The following is a 17,678-nucleotide window of genomic DNA, read 5'->3' as shown; positions in this document are numbered from 1 at the left end:
GTTGCGCGGTTGAGTGACTCATCAAAATCCTCAGTATGCTCCTTACATCAAGAGGCACGCTCACACTGCCATAAAAGAAGACATAGAAAGGGGAACACAAAAGGACACACGTGCGCACGCTAACGGCTCCGAAAAGTAGGCCAGGGCATCTAGCTGTTCTTCAAGGCCTCTGCGTCATTTCTAAACACCTGTGACAGGCGTCTGCATCCAGCCAGCCTTCCATCCCCCACCACAAGACTCCTGTTTAGTGTTCCCCTGACACACATCTTTCCAGGCCTTCCCTCTTCAGTGTCGTAACACACACGCACACACACGATTGCATAACAGCATGTGGGGAGCGGGGGACCCTGTGCTGTGACGAGGGGGGGGGGGGGGGCAAAGCGAGAAGGCTAGGGCTCCACTCAGTCTCTGAGCAGAAGGCCACATTCATATGCAGATACTGGGGGCCATGTGTGGAGAACAGGAGAACTGCCTTCCCACACTGGAACCAATCACTCGTTCACAGTGACGCCTTCCAGGAAAACAGAAATGTAAACAAATAAAAACAAAGCAATTACACACCTTCTTTCCACCCTTTGTGTTACTTAAAACAGGGCTGCCTTTATAAACAGTCCCAGACAAATATGAAGAGGGGTTTAAAGCAGATTTAAATCTCATCTGCTTGGCCTCAGCAGCCAACGGGTTAAAATAGATTGGGGAAAGTTGCATGGAGGCTCAATCTCAATTTGGCATAATGGTCCCATTTTTAAAGTGTCATTTTGTCACTAAGATGGCAACTTTAAGAGCAGAGCACATCCACCATGGACAGCTCGGTGGGTAGTGTCAGTGCTAAACCAAATAGCAGTCAGAACCATTTAGAACAAAGCGATTTTCAGGTGGTGGCGTCTTTTTTGGGGCTTAACTCGTGGTATAAACCTGGGATGGGAAGTTAGGACTGGGCTAGATAAATGTAGAGCCTTGGAATGGCATGGCTATTAACTTGGGTTTACAGCCAAAACACGAAAGATTACTACAAGCTCTACGCAGATGCTAGATTGCAACACTCAATGTCGTTGTTCCACTCAAAAGGGGCAGCTCCTTGTAATATGCTCTGGCATTCGACATACTGTTTTTTTACTACCTGAAAATTGAAAACGCGCTGTATCATCCTTCCACAGCCATGGGGGCAGTGTTGTTGTTTGGTTCCTTGATCTGATCTACAGGCTACATAGACTATTCATAAAAGTAGTCCTTTTGGCATTGATTACCAAATATAATCTCAGCAACTGTTCAAACAGTAAACCAAACAACAGGAATCCACCCCCAACCGTATTTTGTTTAGAAGTAATAACTTAGCCTGTAATAACTGATTACACAGACAGTGTGGTGAAGGCGGCGCAAATTCGCCTCTTCAAGAAATTTGTCTTGTCACCTAAAACCTTCACAAACTTTTACAGATGCACAATCAAGAGCATCCTGTCTGGCTGTATCACCGCCTGGCCTGGCAAACGCACTGCTCGCAGGGCTCTCCATAGGGTGGTCTGATCTGCCCAATGCATCACCGGGGGCAAACTACCTGCCCTCCAGGACATCTACAGCACCCAAAATCACAGGAATGCCAAACAGATCATCAAGGACAACAACCACCCGAGCCACTGCCTGTTCACCCCCATTTCATCCAGTAGGCGAGGTCAGTACAGGTGCATCAAAGCTGGGACCGAGAGACTGAAAAACAGCTTCTATCTCAAGGCCATCAGACTGTTAAATAGTCATCACTAGGCGGCTTCCACCCGGTTACATAATCCTGCACCTTAGATGCTGCTGCCCTATATAGTTAGACTTGAAATCACTACCCACTTTAATAATGGAACACTAGTCACTTCAATGTTTACATATTTTGCTTTATTCATCTCAAATGTATGTACTGTACTCTATTGTACTGTAGATAGATATATATATATATATATATATATATATATATATTTATTAATTCCTTACTTTTAGATGTGTGTATTGTTGTGAATTGTTAGATATTACTGCACTGTTGGACACCCGCAATAACATCTGCTAAACATGTGTATATGTGACCAATACCATTTGATTTGCTAGGCTGCCAACTAGCTAATACTACTAGCAAGGGATGGCGACTCCAAAGTGTCCGCTACTCCAAGTATTCCATTCCGCCCACGTACACGCACGTAGATCAACAGAGTGAAGCTTGTAGTAACCTTTACGCCTGGCGACAAACAAGAACATACCTTTGGGGGGCCTCTTATCCTATGATGTACATTTCTTGACATCAAACCGTTGGGTTCAGGTGTTAACTGTTCCAGCTAGGCAGTAAGAAACAAAATGTATCGGAGAAGGATGTGATTCCCATTAGAAGAAAGTCGTTTCCCATTAGACAAGGAGAATGAAAGATGGTTGTTTCCTGGAGTCCGGGGGTGGCATTAGCTTTTAGGAATACGCGTTATCAAAATGCAGACCATTTGCATTTAAAACCATTTCACCTGCATTTTATATTGAAAGTCAACCGTGTTCATTTCGCTTCAATAGATTGATCAGGAGAAAAACTACACCGGAGAAAAGTACTTCAGTCAAAGCGTTGTCTGCTGATCGAATGCCCGTTCGTGAATGCAGGAATCGGATTGATCAAGACAATAGTAAATATTTATCAACGTGAAGTACAACTGAAGCGCACTAAATGAGTCCTTTTACGTCACGATTCGGAGCGAAACGTGCCTGAAGCCGAGCAGAAATGACAATAAGGAGCATTACAGATCTGCGTTTAAAAAACGCAGCAAAATAATGTTCATATGTTTTCTTTTATTTCTGCGAGAAAAACACAGAATTCTAAGTTAACGCAATCCCCGGGAGTTACATGTGCGTTAGCTGGAGGCATTGTAAGAAATACTACCTGCAGTAGGCAGGGTTCTCCCTCCAGAATGAAACAGCAGTGCTGTGCTCCCTTCAATAACAAACCTCTGCCTTTCCTCTGCCAAAACACAACCCACGGTAAAATAGGACCAACTCTTAGTGTTTCTAATGAATGAGACACTCAAGGAAAGTAAGTGCAAGATATGTCTGCACCCTATTTTGCCACTTCACATAGGCCTAAATTCTGCACCCCAGCCTGCAAAACAAATTAGGGAAAAATGAAATCAATTTCAAAGCACATTAAGTCTGTTAGTTTCGACCTGATAAGGTGCGAGCAGAGGCAGAGAGTGGGCCAGAGCTCTCTCGGGTAGGCCAGAGTCTCAGCTCCAGGTCTGTCACAGACGCAGTCAGTTTAGATCAGAGCAAACCCAAACTCACTGTACCGTGCCATACAGCCCCTGCCCTGGTCTACACAGCCCAAATCCCAGCTGGGGAGACAAACACACAGAGAAACTGTCCTATAATACATCAGCCAGTCACTCACTTTACTAGAGTGCATAAGTAAACACACAGCCAATGACCATCGTTTCACACTCGGATTCTTGGAGATCTATCCGACAAAATTGGCAGTAAGTTACAGTACATTAGAGCAGCACAAACTAAGTAACAAGCTTTTCTGCTCCTATGTGATTTTAAGTCATCAACCATACAACACCCAGTGGCGAAGATCTCTACATTTCTAAAACAGGATATGTAGCCTATGCTTTCTGGTTGGTTGCTAGTGGATTTCAACAATTAGGTCAGAGTGAAGGCTGTGAGGGCTGTGTTGAGGAGAAGGGTTGTGTTTAAACATGACATATTCCCTCTGCTTTGCATTCCTTGATTTTAGTTCTAGTACATTGAAAGGCCAGGTGAACATGAAACTCTGAGACAAACAGCATAGAACTTCCCATGGGGACTGGCCTGGCAAATTTCACAACAAAACAACAAGCTGCATGACGACATCATGCAGCATAATTCCAAAATGACAAAACAAATCAATCACGACAAACAGCTCACAAATCACAGATACTTGGTCAAAATAAAAGGCAGAGAAAAATGTATTCAAATTAAATAATGGTGCCCTAACCCAATCCAAACCACATTCATTCTCGCTCTTTCTTGCCTTCTGAATGTGAGAATCTGTGGCGTGCAAAAATCCGTGGGCATGTGAAACGTAGAAAAATGAGTCATGGTGACCTACATAGGCAGTGTGTGGAAGAGGGTTGTGCTTCCGCATATAAAAGTATTTACTTGGCTCCATTCTGCATGCACTTTAATAGGGGAAGGGAGGAGAAGAAAAACAGAGGAAAGAGAGGGGAGAAGGGGCTATGAATGAAGAGAAGGAGAGATGGAGAGAGCAATAGAACTGCAATAACATTGCCGAGTAGAGTATTGAGATGACATTTGGGAGAGAGAATGGAGTGATTCTCTGTGTTCTTTCTCCAACAGAACAGCTTGAGGAGGAGAAGACAGGGAACTTTTCATTCATTTTATTGTATAACCGAAACATACAATCTACTTGCAGTGAAGCCGCTCAACAACTACATCACACCAGTCATCCAACAGACTCCCATTCAGAGCGACACACAGAAGCATCCAGGGTCAATGCTCTGCTCAAGGGCACGTTGACAAATCTACCACCAGGCCAAAAAACGTGAACCCGAACCCTCCAAGATCCCCCCACAGTTCCCAAATAGCTGTCCCTCAACCATCCGAGACCCCCCCAAGAAGAAATAACAAATACTATTAATTCCATTCCCCATTCCCAAGAATCCCCACAATGCACCAAAAACCAAGAAAATGAACTAAAGAGAAAAAAGGAAAAGACAGAAGAAAACCGCAAACAACAATGCAAAAAAATCACAAACGGCATCAGCCTCAGGTAAAAACCGGCAGTAGCTATAAAAACACTGCCACTCGGTGTCATTCAAACTTACTTTGTATTATGTTTTATTTTGACTTTATTCATTTTTTTACTTTTTGACCATCATTCTATCTCTCGCACAGCAACTCCACTCCCACTTGTCTCCAATTCCACACCCCAACCCTCAGCTTCCCTCAGCCCATCCCACCTCTCTCTGCTGGCCACCCACTTCGGGTTTCTACGTAACATATATCTTTCAACATTGCTGTGATGTTTAACGTACAATTTCAATCTATCTAATCTAATCCACAGATTGCTAGTTGAAGATAAATACTTTTACTAAGAGTATTAGTATACTAGTAATTGACTGACCCGGTCTCTCCAGATCTCCCAACAATACTATATCTAGGGTCAATTTTAGATAAATGTTATGCATTTTCAGCCATTCCTGAACCTGAGACCAGAAACAGGCTACCTGAGGGCAATACCAAAATAAAATGGTCTATTGATTCTGTATCCTCACAACAAAATCTGCAGAGCTTCGATGATTTTATGCCTTAACTGACTTGCCTCATTAAATAAAGGTCAAATAAAATATGCCCCAAATATTAAACGTTTTGTTGGTGGCAAGAATTCGATATAATAATTTTAGCTGAAAAGCACAAAGTCTTGAATCTTGCGTCGTTTTATTTATTAACTCATACACCCTGTATCATGGAATGGGTACATCAAACATCTCTTCCAAACTATTTTGCAATCTGTATGGCACAGTTGTCAACATCCTGGTCCTCAAATGAAACTGGTATACTTTCCTATTTATGCTATTTTTATTCCTCTGCCAGTTTTGATCCTTTATATTGGGCAGACAGACCAGTTCCCTACCTCCTCCCGCTGCCACCTACCTCCTCCATTTTTGGGGCAATGCTGTAATCAATTGGTTGTACTCTTGGATTGAGCAGACCTTCCCGTACAATTCTGATAACTCCATGAAGGACATAACTCTACCATTCCAATTTACAATATAATTTAAGAACAAAATACTCTTTTCAAAACATCTTTCCCATAAATACAGGTTTTTTTATCAACCAGCACATTTGAGTTCAGCCATAATATTTGTTGTAATATTTGTTCCATCTTTTCAGGGGGATGAAATTGAAATTGTAGCCAGCTCTACAATGCTTGTTTGAAAAACAGATATACTCTGAAAAAAGTATCATTTTCAAATAATCGAAAATGAGGACAGGGAAGTTAGTTGGAGACGGAACGAGGAGGAGGAAGTAATCTTTGATACAGCCATTATTACTGGACCTTCCTGACTGCACCCCTGCCCAAACCTCTAGTCCTTTCCCACTCTCAGACACAGCACTTGATCTATTCGAAAGATGGACAGACACAGGAGCCAAACACATTCCCCACAACGATTCACAGATGCACGTAAACACGCACAGACACACAAAAACACTTCAGGCAGGGTCCTGGTAGGAAACAGGTCTGCACTCACTCCTCTCAGAGACCACACATAGGAAAAGATTCCCAAACGGCTTCCCTGGCTGCATTCACAATAATCACTCATACTTTTAAGGAAAGCATCGCACCATTAACTGGGGAAAAGAGTAGATTCATCTGCTCACTGCCTTGGATCTATAGGCACATATATATATAGAACCTTTCCTAGTATAAGCCTATTGAATTGCCTCTGGTGCACATGAGGGCAACAGCATTCCATGTTTAATCAATAGGCTCTGCAGAAGTATTCAGTTCCCTTTGAAGCCCAGCCCTGGATCTGGTTTCCTAATCACCTCCCCATCCCCCCCAGCCTTTCCAATACAATGTAGCTGTTTTCACACACAGCATGAGGCCAAGCTGGGTCAGCCTGTTTAGGGAGAGGGAGAGAGACAAGATTGGACAAAATCCCAGACTAGGGCCAGCATTCAACACAACTAGCATCCTGCACACAGCTAGCTAATGGTGGAATTATCTTCCTGCTATGGTGGGCCTGCTTTACGTAAATCAATTATACAGCTCTCATCCAATCACAACAGCGGGAGAGAGGTTCTGTCTGATATTTAAGTAGCCAACAGCATTCTATGCAGCAGTGTGTTGAGAATGAATAGCTTTTCTAAGGTGTCATGTAGGAAAATATCTTGATACAAAGAAACAAAACAAGAATAAAGTGTGGGTTTGTGTTATGCTGGGGACAAAAACTAAAACCAATTGATACTTTGGGATTTTGGCAATAAGGCACTATCTACTTTCCCAGAGTCAGATTAAGTCATGGATACCACTTATGTCTTTGTGTCCAGTATGAAGGAAATTAGAGGTAGTTGTGTGTACCAATGCTAACTAGCATTAGCGCAATGACAGGAAGTCTAAGGGTATCGACTAGCATGCTAGCAGATACACATAGAATTAAAGTCATTGCTATGTACTAGCATGCTAAAAGATACCAATAGACTTCCAGTCATTGCGCTAACGCTAGTTAGCAATTGCGCTAGCGCTAGTTGGCAACTTCCTTCAAAGTGCTCTCAGGGACATAAAAACGGTATCCACAAGTTCATCGGACTCTTGGGAAGTAGGTAAAGGGCCTCATTGCCAAAATCCCAAAGTATCCCTTTAAGAGTGGTAGCGGGTTAGCTCAAAGAAAAACACCATATGGTGAGGGAGGAATTGCTCAGCAAAAGGCAAACAGGCTAGTTAGTGAGCTCATCCCCATATAGCTCAAGCAGAGGCTTAATTGTTCAGCATTTCCCGATAGAGCTAATTAAAAAAAAGAGAAGAGGTGGAGGAGGAAGCAACAGAAACAGGGCATTGATCAGCCAGGAGGGGAGGCCTAACAAACCCAGCAGGAGCTGCAGTGATACACACTTGAATATTGATGGGTCTACAAACAGAGCATTTAACAGATACAAACCAAACACATGGGTTGTTATCAATGATGTGTTTAAACCCTGGATTGCTGAAGCTAGGTATTGGCCATAGAGATGCTTTGAAGCCACCGGTCGGCCATATTGGTACTCCCCAGTAGTAGCAGTCCTCCAATGGAATTCTACAGTATTTCAATTAAATGTTTCAAAGACAAAATTACATGTATTTAAGTATTTGTTTGTGTCGTAGTAGTGGGACAGTAACATTAGTACTCCAAAAATATCTAATTTTAAAAGTATGCATTAAGGTGTCTAATATAATAAACAAAAACGAATGTCAAAAACGAATGTAGACATTAATAAATGCATTTCTACAGCTTCTAAAATCTTTTTTTACAATGGTGGAGTACCACCAAGATGGCTGTGCGGTGGCTTCAATACAGAGCACCCATGTCAGTCATCCAGGATTTATATACATCATTGGTTGTTATTGCCTAGTACTCTGGCTAGGCTTAGCATTGTGCAGAGTGGAGCCCGGCCAGTTAACAGTGTTGTTCTGGGTCAGGATTCTCCAGCTTGTCTTACTGCATTAAGAAGGGAGGGGAGGAGACTGTTCTGAGGAGATTCAGCCTTCCTCTCCTCTGTGTGTCTGGTTTCTGCTGCGTCACCACTAAAGCTGGTGGGTCTGATCACTGCCAGAAACCTGAGGGATCACACAGCCTGAGCCTGAGAGCACAGCCAGCACCAAAACCAACTCACTTCGTAGATGCACACACACACACACACACACACACACACACACACTGCTGTAGAACTAACACAACAGTGCACAAGTAGGACGGAGCCGAGCTTAATCCCTGTAAAACCAAAGACAACTGGCTTTGACCACCCAAGAAACAGGAGAGCAACATGAATAAGTGTGTATTTCAATGCAACATCAAAGTAGGAGTGTCTGGATCAGGCCCAGTCAAATGCTAGGTCTCCGTCACTGACAGCTTCAAACGTGTACCTGCTGGTTCCAACCCCCCAACACCACAATCATCTTCTTCAGCACCTATTGGGTGGTAAATTGGAGACGAGACAGCTCGTCTCCTCATCGCAGTCAGATTGGTGAGAATTGAGGACAAGCACATGGAGGCCCAGGCCTGAGACCCAGGATGTCTGCTTTCAATCAAAGCCCTCTTTTAAACAAACAACCTCTGACATGGTCTCCTCTGAAACCCTCTCCTCTGCCCCCTTTCACCTAGATAACCTCTGTTGCAACAGGCAGCGGTGGAAGACTTTATTAAATGACAGTGGTAGTGTAGCGTTTAGCCCTAATACGGGGTTTAACATTTCAGGCTAAAACAACCAGAGCCTATCACATGTTGTAATCAAAATTTAAATCTTCATTGCCGTGTTTCAAACAGTCTTTTTGTGAGGTGCAGCCAGGAACTACTTCTGTACGATGGCGAGTAGTGGGGTCAATAAAACAAGGAGGATTCGCCATCATTTAAAATCTCCAGTTTGGCTTCCCAGATTAGGGCGATAAAACATTAACAGAATATTGCCACTGCTCAACGAGAAAATTCTATGTAGCTGTCAACACCTCAAACACGTTGACAAATTTATGCCGAAATTACCCCAGTATTCCTACCGGCGGAGTGAGACGAAAACACAAAGAAACTATTTTCTCTCCGCTCTGCATTCAAGCAGCCCTTTGCAGCTGATTCTGACCGGGCCAAAGAAATTACACGAGCAATAGGGGGTTTATAGCCGTAAACATGCGCCCATTCTCGGCGGTTGAGAATAAGGGGTTTCATTCAGCACCTCGTGAAAGTGCTCGAGCCACATTACGAACAACTCTCGCACCCATTTCAGCAAACCGGTTGTACCTGCTCTATATAAGCAAGCTAAAGCCACAGTTGTCAATGAATTGGCCAATGCACCCGTGTTGAGCTAACCACAGATGGATGGACCTACAGAGAGCTACTTAAAAGGAAAGATTCACCCATTTTGAATGGTACATTTTGTTGTGCATCTCTGAGCGATGTTCTAACGGTTCCCGGGATCATTTCATGTGTGTCTGAGCTTTTGTCGTTCAAGCAGGCAGGAAATTGGCCAGTATGACATAGCAACGCAATAAAGCCGCTCACTACAATGGAAGTTAAAAGGAATACGACTTTTAGATCGCGAAAACGTCTATCATACATGTCAGATTTCAACACTGGCCAACGTCATAACGCCGGAGGTCGTCTTCTCTCGAATAAGCCATTGATCAAATACTTGCTATATTCCTAACTCGAGAAATTTGTCATTTAGAGTCCACCACATTTCTCCCATTTGTCTGCCTCTTCAGTCCAGGGTGCATTGCATGATGCCGTGGCACTATGACCTGCAGGTTGAACATAGTGAGATTGTACACTCCTACATTGATAGTGCAGCTTGTTTGAGGGATTTTACAGCCAACGAGCTACTTATTTCACATGCTGACATTGACTTTGGTATTATAGTGTGTAGCTAAGTTTGCCAGCTAGCTACACTTAATGACCAAATGTATGTGGACACCTGCTCGTCGAACATCTCATTCCAAAATCATGGGCATTAATATGGAGTTGGCCCCCCTTTGCTGCTATAACAGCCTCCACTCTTCTGGGAAGGCTTCCAAGTAGATGTTGGAACATTTCTGTGGGAACTTGCTCCATTCAGCTATAAGAGCATTAGTGAGGTTGGGCACTGATGTTGGGACAGTAGGCCTGGCACGCAGTCGGAGTTCCAATTCATCTCAAAGGTGTTTGATGGGGATGAGGTCAGGGCTCTGTGCAGGCCAGTCAAGTTCTTCCACACCGATCTCGACAAACCATTACATGACCTCGCTTTGTGAACGGGGGCATTGTCATGCTGAAACAGGAAAGGGTCTTAGCCAAACTGTTACCAAAGTTGGAAGCACAGAATAGTCTAGAATGTCATTGTATGCCGTAGCATTAAGATATCCCTTCACTGGAACTAAGGGCCTAGCCCGAAACCTGATAAACAGCCACAGACCATTACTCCTCCAGAGAACGAGTTTCCACGGGTCCAGAGTCCAAAAGCGGCGAGCTTTACACCACTCCAGCCGACGCTTGGCATTGCGCATTGTGATCTATGGCTTGTGTGGGGCTGCTCGGCCATGAAAATCTATTTCATGAAGCTCCCGACGAACAGTTCTCGTGCTGACTTTTCTTCCAAAGGCAGTTTGGAACTTGGTAGTGAGTGTTGCAACCGAGGACATGCGATTTTTACGCACTCCGTGTACCACTTTGCGCCTAGCCATTGTTGCTCCTAGACATCTCCACGTCCCAATAACGGCACTTACAATTGACCGGGGCAGTTCAAGCAGGACTGATATTTTTACAAAATGACTTGTTGGAAAGCAGGCATCCTATGACAGTGCCACTTTGAAAGTCACAGAGCTCTTCAGTAAGGGCCATTCTACTGCCAATGTTTGTCTATGGAGAGTGCATGGCTCTGTGCTCGATTTTATACACCTGTCAGCAATGGGTGTGGCTGAAATAGCTGAATCCACTCATTTGAGGGGGTGTCCACATACCTTTGTAGTGCAGTGTACCTAGCTAGCCAGCCCATAGAGAACGGGAAAGGAGATACCTAGTCAGTTGTACAACTGAATGCATTCAACTGAAATACGTCTTCCAGCGAGCACTGCATTGTGGGTTTTGTAGTCGACTTGAGCTGCAACAGATTTCCACAATGATTGAATTGCTACCAACCTTAAAGTAACGATAAAATTAAACATTTGTTCACCAGAAATGTAACAGAGTATATTATGGGAATTGGTGGTTTTGGGAGGATTTTTCCTTTAACAGTGACAGCTAATCACTTTTAGCCCGGAGTCGGAGAGGGTAAGTACCGTGCTGCAGACCCCTTTGAGAGTCTGCAGCATCTTTTTCTCTATGTAAGAAAAACATTATAGCACAGGCCTATAGGCCTACAGGTCTGAACCATATTCACAAGCATATATTACTTCATTTTAGTGGTTTTGATGAGTAATGATGTGTTTTCACAAAATCAGGAATACCAACACTTAGCATTTTCTTCAATAAACCAAAATTAACTACAGTAACTGTTGGCATTTAACTTTCCCTCTGTACCAAAACTGAACCTTAATCCCAAAATCCAAATACGTACCGAAAAGGTGGGTTTGGTGAACCGTTACACTCCTAAGCCCTAGTGCAAGGTAGGCACTTACTAAGGACTTGATTGGACTGTGGTGTGGCCGTTTGAATCTTAATTCGCTGGTCCCCCCGGGTCATGTCCGTCCTCAATTTTAATATGAGCCTAATCATCTGGCATCAAAACCAGCTGGTAGGAGGTGTGGAGGGGGCAGAAGATGGAGGAGAGGCGGAGACAGGAGAGAGGCCTGACTGGTCACAGCATGTTGACTGGGCAGCGGCAGGAAGCAGCACTGAGGTGTGACCAGTGGAGGGGAGATGCACTAAAAGGAGCATGTGAATTATTGATGATTAAGCCAGCAGGCCAGGCCACAGTGCTAATGCAGAGAGCCTCTTCATAAAGCCGCCTGGGTACGGTTACACATTACATCACCCCTCCCTTCCCTTCCTCACCCTGCCTCCAAACTCTCCTCCCCCATCCGCAGCACACAGTCTTTGGGATGCATTATTAATCCGGCCCGGGGATTGCACAGGCCTGCTGAATCGAGATGCACTACATTTCTCTCTTCCCCTCTCGTTTTCTCTGTATCTCAAACACACACATACACATAGATCAAACAACTGCTTGACCAGTCAGGAATTACGGAGGAGAGGAGGGTAAGTATTGGGAATAAAGAATGAACAACAGAAACTATTACAGAAACGTATATGGGTTCACACAAGGGCTATGTCATGTAGCCCCACTGTCAAATTAGCTTTTAGAAATCGGCATTTTCAAGATGTAGACCACACCCCCCCCCCAAAAAATCAGCATTTTAAACCATTTCAACCGCGTTTTACATTGAAAGTCAACAGCGTTTACACAGGTAGCCTAGCGGTTAAGAGCATTTGGTCAGTAAACAAAAGGTCTCTGGTTCAAATCTCTGAGCCAGTAAGGTATAAAACCTACTGTTCTGCCCTGAAAGCAAAGCAGTTATATCCCAACAACTTCTCCCCGAGCATCGATGACGTGGACCAGAGTCAGCGCACTCTCAATGTTTTTTTGCCATCATTGTAACCCTGCCTCACACACACACACACACACACTATATGATACATTAAACATAAGAATGAGTGTGAGTTTTGGTCAAAACCCGGCTCGTGGGAAGTGACAACGAGCTCTTATAGGACCAGGGCACAAATAATAATCAATAATTTTGCGTTTTATTTAGCTATCTTACATATACAACTATCTGTTCATCGAAAATGGTGAATAACTTACCACAGGTTAATGAGAAGGGTGTTCTTGAACGGATGCACATAACTCTGCAATGTTGGGTTGTATTGGAGAGTCTCAGTCTTAAATCATTTCCCACACAGTCTGTGCCTGTATTTCGTTTTCATGCTAGTGAGGGCCGAGAATCCACTCTCACATAGGTATGTGGTTGCAAAAGGCATCAGTGTCTTAACAGCGCGATTTGCCAAGGCAGGATAATCTGAGCGCAGCCCAATCCAGACATCTGGTAGCTACTTCTGATTAAATTAACATTTTTACAGAACCTCTTGTTGCAATTTCGATGAGGCTCTCTTGTTCAGGTATAGTTAAGTGGACTAGAAGCAGGGCATGAAAGGGATAACGAATCCAGTTGTTTGTGTCATCCGCTTCTTGAAAGTACCTGCGTAATTGCGCACCCAACTTTCACTGAACACTAGATGGTTAAATTTTATTTTTGGCAGTGAAACAAGGCTACTCAGGCGAGAAAAAGACCTCACCCAAATGTATAGCCCCGTTGGAAAACATAAATGGACTGTTTGAAAATGTGATGTAAAAAAAAGTTTAAATACATATATATATATTTTTTTATGTGAATCACATTTTATTTGGCGTACCCCTGACAGCATTGCGCCTACATACCCCAGTTTGTGAATATCTGCCTTGATCAGGGGCATGCAACTGTAGATTTCCTTCAGACAAAACATTTATGCAACACATTCTGCAGAAAATAGCTTTGTTTTCATTAGTTGACAACAGAAGTGCAACACTATTTGGCTAACAGCCACACATAAGTAAATTAGCTTACAATTTCATGATTTGGAGCAAACTGTGACTGAAGCAGATGCTTTTTATTGTAGTATTTTAGATCTGCGTTTACAAAATGCTTTAACGCGACACCCGAGAGCCTAGTTCCCAAACAACTTCACAGAGTAGCGCTTGTGCAGTGCAAGAGCAACAGACAGCTGGAACGAGCCATTCCACACCATGCTTAGGTAGGAGGACTGAACCACCCCCCCCCCCCGCGCTCTGCACATAACTCATGTGAGCTCTGCGTGAGCGTGTTTGCCTCCTGCCAGCACCGTGTGGCCTGCAGGAAACGGTGGGAATGAGACTGAGGAAGGAAAGAGAGGAGGCCTGGAGGAGAAATGAAGTGGAGGAACGAAGGGACAAAAGGGAAACAGGAAAAGAGGGTGAGATAAGGAGTCAGATGGACCTAGGACCTGTTTACACCAAGATTTTAAGACTGTTGGACAATGGATGGGACTCGATGGATATTTATGAAGAGTGTGTATCATGAAAACCGTTGTATAACTGTGGTATTTCCGTGTTGGATTAATGTGCATCCATGATGTTCACTACGAGTAAGAAGGCACCACCTGCATACTTTTCTCTGTTTTTGGGGAGACTATCACACAAGTAGTTGGCTAAATATCGCACAACAACAAAAGTCTTCTTCATGAGTCAATTGGCAAAGTGTAACCTAGGATATACCACTGGAGACACGGCGCAAATCAAAGCAAACAAAACAACTGCTACAGAAAGCAGCACAAGGCTTGTGGACACACAACATGTTATTCCCAACCAGTATCGAACCAAATCACAGCTGAAGCCTGGAAGTTGTTTCAGTATATTTACCAAGCAGACCTCCCACCCTCCTTATGCACACAAACTACAAACATGTAGAGTGCTTGGTTGGCTCCATCAAACATAGATTGCAAAACCCGTTGGCCACTGCTCTGTGCCTCTCCCACAGTGAAAAGTGCATGGGCTCATGTTAGCGAAAAGAGTGAGGGAGACAACAGGAAGCGCAGAGGAGAGGAGGAGTGGGGGGCAGCCTACAGCCTCAGACCAGGAAAGAAAAGAAAGGAGAGAGAGAAGAGAGATAAGGAGAGAGAGAGAAGGAGAGAGAGAGAGAGAGAACAGAAATGCATAAAGATAACCTCTAACACTGAGGCAGAGTGAGATGTTTCTTCAGTGTGCTTCGATCCTCAAGGCCACACATTCTGAGCTTTTCAACATGGAAATACAATTCTGTGAAAAGAAAAACAAGCCAGGGAATGTGTGTGTGCATGTGTGTTGACTTTGCAGTAGACCAGCATCAGTCTGTTTTGGTTAGAGGTGTATGTGTGTGTGTGTGTGTGTGTGTGTGTGTGTGTGTGTGTGTGTGTGTGTGTGTGTGTGTGTGGGTGTGGGTGTGTGTGTGTGTTTCTGCTGCAGCAGTTAGTCAGTTAACAGAGCCTGCACATAGCAGAGCACTATGAGCCTGAGTTGCTGCCACTGCCTCCAGATTTTCATTGTTGCCTGTGGAGCCTGAGCCGCCAGCCCTGGCCTCCCCCTCCCCTCCCCCTCACTGCGGCAGCGCAGATGGTAGCTCTGTGACCTCGCCGTTCCTGCCTCCTTGTTTTGATCCTGCAGTCCTGATTGTTCAGGCTAATCCCACACTCCCAGAGTCCTTGGCAGAGTGCCAGGACTGTTATTAAGCGCACAAAGGTTTTTCGTTCAGGCTTTCGTCATCGCTGCCCCTCCTCTCTCTCTCTCTCCAGCTTGGCCAGCCTCTACCTCCGTGGATCTCCACAAGGCGTGTCTGATCAGAGAGCTCCACCTCGCCTCAGCATCTCCCCCTGCCTACAGTATAAACAACACAGACCTTCCTCTCCCTCTCTCCCCAATTCAATGGGCTTTATTGGCATGAGAAACATGTTTACATCTCGCTCTGTCATGTTGTTCCCTTCCTGCCCTTTTTACGCCTAGCTTGGTGAGAGGGGTCATTTATCTTTTGCCTAGATGACAGATGGAAATGAATTATGTGAAGTCAAAGGGCTTAGGCCTGGACTGTAACACGGCACGACAAAACCTATTCCCCCTCAGGATTTGGCATGGGTCCTCAGATCCTCAAAAGGTTGTACAGCTGCACCATCGAGAGCATCCCTGATGGGTTGCATCACTGCATGGTATGGCAACTGCTCGGCACTACAGAGGGTAGTGTGTACAGCCCAGTACATCACCGGGGACAAGCTTTCTGCCATTCAGGACCTCTATATCAGGCGGTGTCAGAGGAAGGCCCTAAAAATTATCAAAAGACTCCAGCCACCCTAGTCATAGACTGTTCTCTCTGCTACCACACAGCAAGCGGTACCGGAGCACGGGGCCTAGGTCCAAGAGGCTTCTAAAAAGCTTCTACCCCCCAAGCCATAAGTCTCCTGAACATCTAATCGAATGGCTACCCAGACTATCCCCCCCCCCCTACGTTGCTGCTACTCTCTGTTATTATCTATGCATAGTCACTTTAATAACCTCTACCTACATGTACATATTACCTCAGTTACCTCGACACCGGTGCTCCCGCACATGGACTCTGTACCGGTACCCGCTGTGTATAGCCCTGCTATTTTTATTTACTGCTGCTCTTTGATTATTTGTTATTCTTATCTCTTACTTTTTTGGGGGTATTTTCTTAAAACTGCATTGTTGGTTAAGGGCTTGTAAGTAAGCATTTCACTGTAAGGTCTACACCCATTGTATTCAGCACGTGACAAATACAACACAGCTCTGCCCCCCTCCTTCCTACCTTCTCAGGCTCTGAAATGAAAGATATCCAAACATGAGAATACTAGAGCAGCATGTTGCTTAGCAACCTACGCTAGCCATACTGCAAGTGCCCATGTAAGGGGCTGGGCAGAGAATGACGTGCACGCACACGCATATACGCTCAAAGTCCTGGCTGTCAGGCAGGTTCAGAGTCCTTGCTGCACACGCGCCTAAGTACACTGCCAATATCAAGTCAATTTGCTTGTGCTTTAAAGCATAACAGAAACGAAGAACCCTGTACAGACAGGTTGCACAAAACATAACGCAGCTGGCAAACTGTTGTGGCCAATTGACCTTAGATTGATGTGTTAAATTAACAACATAACATGGACTCTAAAGTAGCTTGCTACAATCACAGCTCTTCCAGACGGAATATAGCCTTTCTACTCAGTTTGGGACTGACAAAAACAAGAGGTGAGCTGCAAAACAATGTTTCTGATACACCTGGCTGCAACATCACGGTCAGATTAGACCATTAATAAACCGGCTGTTCCTATAGGTGTGTGTTAGTGATCTGTGGGGGTTGTATGGCTAGATGGCTGAAGCTTTTGGACTACAGGAAATGGAGGGCTGAGCACGCCCCAACCACATCGACTGGGCTGTAGTGGAGCGGGTCGAGAGCTTCAAGTTCCTCTGTGTCCCACATCACTAAGGATCGATCATGGTCTAAACAAACCAACACAGTCAACTCAGTCGTGAAGAGGCCACGACAACGCCTCTTCCTCCTCAGGAGGCTGAAAAGATGTGCCATGGGCTCTCAGATCCTCAAAACGTTCTACAGCTGCACCATTGAGAGCATCTTGACTGGCTGCGTCACCGCTTGGTATGGTAACTGCTTGGCATCTGGCCGCAAGGCGCTACAGAGGGTACTGCGGACGACCCAGTACATCACTGGGGCCAAGCTCGCTGTCATCCAGGACCTCTATACCAGGCGGTGTCAGGGGAAGGCCCTAAAATTGTCAAAGACTCCAGCCACCCTAGTTATAGACTATTCTCTCTGCTACCCCACAGCAAGCGGTACCGGAGGACCAAATCTCGAAACAGGATCCTGAACAGCTTCT

At 44.7% G+C, this 17,678-nt stretch overlaps 1 protein-coding gene across 3 annotated transcripts in view; it reads right to left on the bottom strand.

Moving 5' to 3' along the window:
* LOC129834374 (ankyrin repeat domain-containing protein 11-like) overlaps positions 1–17,678 on the bottom strand; it is a 145,994-nt gene that overhangs the window by 62,511 nt on the left and 65,805 nt on the right. The window lies entirely within an intron of this gene.

This window comes from Salvelinus fontinalis, chromosome 35 (genome assembly GCF_029448725.1).
Source record: "Salvelinus fontinalis isolate EN_2023a chromosome 35, ASM2944872v1, whole genome shotgun sequence".
Classification (NCBI taxonomy): Eukaryota; Metazoa; Chordata; class Actinopteri; order Salmoniformes; family Salmonidae; genus Salvelinus; species Salvelinus fontinalis.
This window is presented reverse-complemented; position numbering and strand designations above follow the sequence as displayed.